General features: G+C 34.1%; 1 long non-coding RNA gene across 1 annotated transcript; it reads left to right on the forward strand.

Annotated features, from left to right (window-relative positions):
* The first annotated feature begins 1,704 nt into the window (after positions 1-1,704).
* Positions 1,705-4,239, forward strand: LOC143304924 (uncharacterized). The gene is made up of 2 exons (XR_013061594.1): positions 1,705-2,484; positions 2,636-4,239. It is a non-coding gene; the product is annotated as an uncharacterized LOC143304924 (long non-coding RNA).
* The last annotated feature ends 1,191 nt before the right edge of the window (positions 4,240-5,430 follow it).

Genomic DNA, 5,430 nt, shown 5'->3' on the forward strand with positions numbered 1-5,430 from the left:
GAATATGACCTATGGTAAGCCGCATGGCGTAACATTCTCCCCCCGTTGAGAGGGTACCGATCAAACTAGGGAGGTGTGGTTGAAGTTCCCATCTTATTTCGTCTCGGTGGCTAGTTGTTCGGGTTTCTCGAGATCGGGTTGAATTGGCAGTGGGACAAGCCTTTTGACGCCCCGATCCAAAATGCTCTTTGCCGTCTGAACTGTAGCTGTCCGGATGACACCATCGGCGCCTGGATGAACCTTGATAACTCGGCCCAGAGGCCAATGCATGGAGGGAACGTTGTCCTCTCTGAGGATGACGATTGTGCCCTTTTGGATGCTGTGTCCACCCTTGCTCCATTTATTGCGGTTGGTTAGCTCGTTCAAATACTCCTTATGCCAGCGGTTCCAAAAATGTTGTTTAAGCTGTTGGATATGCTGCCATTTGGAGAGTCGGTTCGATGGAATGTCTCTGAAATCTCGATCACGTAAGCACATTAATGAATCGCCAATGAGGAAATGTCCGGGAGTGAGGGCTAGGAGATCATTTGGATCGGTGGAGATAGGAGTTAGCGGGCGGGAATTGAGGACTGCTTCTATTTCTATGATAAGAGTATTACGGTGTTAAGCTCATATGTTTCTGTTTCTCCACTCGCGCTGCGCCATAATATCCTTTGATATTTCCGATCCTCTGGTCGTACGAGGAATTGCCGATACATTTTCTCGATGTCGCCAGTGAGTACGTACTGATGAGCGCGGAATCTAATTAATATACAAAATAAATTGTGAATTGATTCGAGAATATAGGATTTCCCCATTTTCATGATTATCGTGATTTTTGTATAAATATATTTTTTAAGATACTAATAATTAGGTAGTCATAAATTAGTATTATCAATTATTTTGCATTTATAATTCCGCCTCTAGTATAAGTGTTAATTGAAAACTAACTTTATGTTTCAAAAAGTACTAGCAAAGTCGTTGAGTAACAAGCCACTGATGCTAACACAAATAGCATTGTCGTAATTAAATATTTCTAATTATTCATTTTTCATTTTGAACCTGTAGAAACAATTTATTATATATACTATTAGCTAAGTAATTGCATATTTAATTAAGTCGAAATATAAAACTTAGTTATTTTAATAATTTAAAAAATAAAAAACTGACAAACATTTCAATTTAATTTATGGTTGGAACAAAAGACAGTTATTTTTCATTAATTGAAATATTGCAATGCAGAGTACTTTCCAAAATACGCCGAGAGTATTCCTGATGATGAAACGAGCGTTGCTTCATCGAACGCAGCTAAAGAAAAAAACATCTATGTAGTTGGTGGTACGATGCCTGAAATAGAGGGCGATAAATTGTACAATACCTGTACTATTTGGGGTCCCGATGGAACGTTGATAGCAAAACACCGAAAGGTAAGTAATATATTCCTTTATGGCTTTGAATTTGAAAATATTGGGGTGAAGAAAGTGACTCTATCTAGGAATAATTTAGGAATATACATATGTACATACGTATACTATAACCAATTCTATAATTTACGGTTTATAAAATACGTTATGATACGGGAAACGCCCATTTTTGTTGTAATGTGTTTGTTGTTGTATAAATTTTTCACATACTTAAAATATTATTATACTTATTTTTTCTCCTTTTTAAACATTATTAAATGATAAGATTTTTTGATAAAAGAAAGTGATAAAAACGCTGTCAGTTATTAAATAAAAAGTAATTAAAGTTTAGGAGTTGGTAACTTTGATATTAAATTACAAAAGTTGCAGCAATAGAATTAGCGACTACATTTTTATGTTATTAGGTACATCTATTCGACATCGACATTCCTAATAAGATTACTTTTCGAGAGAGTGATTCACTCAGTCCTGGTAACTCCCTAACGACGTTCGATGTGGAGGGCTGCAAAATAGGTATTGGCATTTGCTATGATATTAGATTCGAGGAAATGGCACGCATTTATCGGAACAAAGGTACAGTAACTTAATCGATCAATACTTAACTAGCAAAAAATTAAATATCTTTCTTAACTATATTCTATATAAAATTAATATAATCTGTAACTCTGTATAAAAAGAAGCTTAATTTAAAAAACCAGTATATTTGCTGAAAATGAAACAAATAAAAGAATTAAAAGCACAATAAGAGGACTGTCCTCGCATATTCAGAAATGATGGAATGTGAATCGTGCAACTACGAAGTTAATTGGTATTCGGTGGCTTCATATTTCCTGCTTCTCTGGGTTAGGTTGCCAAATGCTGATATATCCAGCGGCATTCAATATGACCACTGGACCACTGCACTGGTCATTACTTCAGCGTTTCAGAGCGAATGATAATCAATTATACGTTGCCTGCATATCACCGGCTCGTGTTCCTTAAGCAAGTTACGTCGCATGGGGACATACACAGTTGACCAATCCCTGGGGAAAGATTCTTTACGATTTGGAAACTCAAGAGAATATGGCAGTCACCGATATCGGTAATTTACAGCTTAAAATTAAAAGCGAGAGATCCATGATGTAATTAATTTTTAGTCTCGTTAATTTATCGATTTAGCCATCTTCCTCTGTATTTGTTGAATTTATTAGTAAGCATTACTTATTACTTCGTATGTTTCTTTTTTCTATCAGATCTAAAAGTTGTTGAGGAAGTAAGGGCTCAGATACCTACATTTTCTCAGAGACGTACAGATTTGTACGACACTGTCTGTAAGAAGGAGTAACTCTACACTAAAACAGAAAATGTTTTTTTATAATATTTCTACTACCATATCCTTTTTTTGTGAATTATTACTAATTTCTTATCATTTGTACTAAATGAATGACTCAATTAAGAAAACCAAAATGTTATAAATAATAATCTGTATATCTTGTGTATCAACATGTAATTGGATATTATAATAATATAGGAATGCTATAATAATATAGGATAATAATATAGGAGAATAATAATATAGAAAAAAATACATGCTTTTAAACACCTTTAATATCGATCACATAAATTGTTATAATTTACAATGATTACGCATACATAAAAGACCCCTTGATAGTAAAATTTACGATCAAAAGGCACTTACGTATCGTTTAACAACATTTAATTTATAACACCTTTTAAACATTTAGACAGATTAACACATAACACTTCTTATATATAAACATCAATTCGAAGTTATCGGCTTGGAGAAATTGGTCGATTAATACCTGTAGATTGTCTGTCTCGATGAAAGACTTAAAGAGAGCAAAAACATGATAATGCCGCTAATATAATATTCCTTCTTTCTTGTATCTGTCTGCCTCTCAGGTCGTTTTACTAATTACAATAAGTAATTTCGACTTCTTTGCGCACTCTTTTAACGCATTCGAGACCGAAAGAAATTCATATCAGTCAGTAGGCAAGGGTATAATATACATATTTTATATATAACTTATGTAGTAATGTATATATCATGTTAATTTCATATTTTTTTCAATATAGAATTATATATATATATATATATATATATATATATGACTGTACATAATACATTATAGAATAACATAGTATATAATTTTATATTTTAAAAATATGAGGTATACTATTTAAGATTGTCATCGATTTAAAATCAAAGTATGAAAAGGATACCCTGGAGAGAGTAAAACACAGAATCATTCCAACTAAACATTCAGATCGTACCGACACCTAGGTATCGTCTTACAATTAAATCTCGGTCTCGAATGGATTAAAATGAAATACATACTTGCAGCTTCAACATCTTCAATATCGAGGAGATTCAAACTTTACAAATAAATGTAAATTGCGATGTAAAACAAAGCGATGTAAAAAGGGAAAAAGGAGGAAAGAAGGAACAGGGAAGCAAAGAGAAGAAACGAATTTTTCATTTTCTCTTGCCAGGAATATAAGATGCTAAGTAATCTTCCTAAGTAATCTCCTCCAGCTTTTTCTAGTTTGCTCAATAATTATTAGTACATGTTAGGAAAACAAATAGAATTTTTGTTCTCAAGCGAGGTATAATTTAAATTTTGTATGTACACAAAAATGTTAAATATCTGTAATAAACATGGTATAATCAATTTTTTTACATAAAATTATATTGTATAGGCTATTGTTATTTAAACATTTTAAATTGGATGAAGAAAAAAAATGACGCAAATAAAACGTAGGACATTTTAATTAAAGAGACTAATATAGAGATTTATCTACTTAACTGTGATTAAATCATCTCCACTTAACGCTCTACCTCTTCTATTAATTATGCTTCGTTAAACTATGATTACAGAGGATGGGTTTTTTGATAAAATGACATTCTGACAAATATATATAGATCGATATATATAGATATAGATAGACAAATATATAGATTCTTACAACAGTAGTTATGAATGAACAGTAGTTATTGTATCAATTCCGTTCTTCATTTGTGAAAAGACAATTCGCCAGAATATGGATTCACTGTAGTTATAGCTATAGGATTTCAATCTAGTTGACAGACTTGCTTTACGTACTCTTGTTCTACCTTATCGCGATTCTCTCCTCATCTTATACGCTTTGTCGAGTGTCACGTAATTTTTGGGTTGGTTGGTGAAAATAAAATATAGTTGAGTCGTAACACAACTATTAACTTGGTTTTAATCAACCTTTATTATGAATTCAGCAATCACAATGTAACACGCACTGAGTTAACATAAATCACAATTCACTCCAACCACGTTATGTAAGACTTAGTTACAACAATACATTAAGTACGCGACTTATAAGAGTAGAGACCGACATAGATATGTTGACTATTCTAAGGATACAGAATAAGTGAAGTTTTACTGACGATACTGTGTCTGAGGAAAGCTAGGGGTGGGTGTGTCTAAGGACACGGGACTATCGGATTTGTTGATGACAATTTTGGTTAAGGAAGTGAGGGCAGTAGACACCATCTCCGATTGGATAATAGGACGGTTGGTGGACCAGGAAGGGTTTTAGCCGCCCTCGCGAGAAAGTTGCCAACGGAACATACCAGATGTGGAGAAAACCAACTTTCTAAGCTAACACGTGGTAGACAATAAACGTAAAGGGAAATTTAAGACAGGAAATACTCGCTTGGTCCGAAGGACCTTAACTATAAAAATGCCAAGGCCCCTGGTGGGCACTTAAGACTATTGAGGGTGCGCGCCAAGGATATGCAGACATCTGGGTGCCATCCTGTCCGTGGTGTGTGGCCTGGTCTCTGATATGAATTGACGTTACACGAGCAAAGTAATATTGGCATATATCTCGGCTCTGGTTACAATCATTAGTTTCCGCCTAAACGGTTAGAATCACATAGCTCGCGCTCTACTCTCGTTTATTCAACATTCAGGCCATATGGTCGCATGCGACGAGTTTTATGTTAATTCCGACCGATTACAATACCTTTCTTTCGTTTACAAGGAACGAC

This window comes from Bombus vancouverensis, unplaced genomic scaffold (genome assembly GCF_051014615.1).
Source record: "Bombus vancouverensis nearcticus unplaced genomic scaffold, iyBomVanc1_principal scaffold0064, whole genome shotgun sequence".
NCBI classification, from domain to species: Eukaryota; Metazoa; Arthropoda; class Insecta; order Hymenoptera; family Apidae; genus Bombus; species Bombus vancouverensis.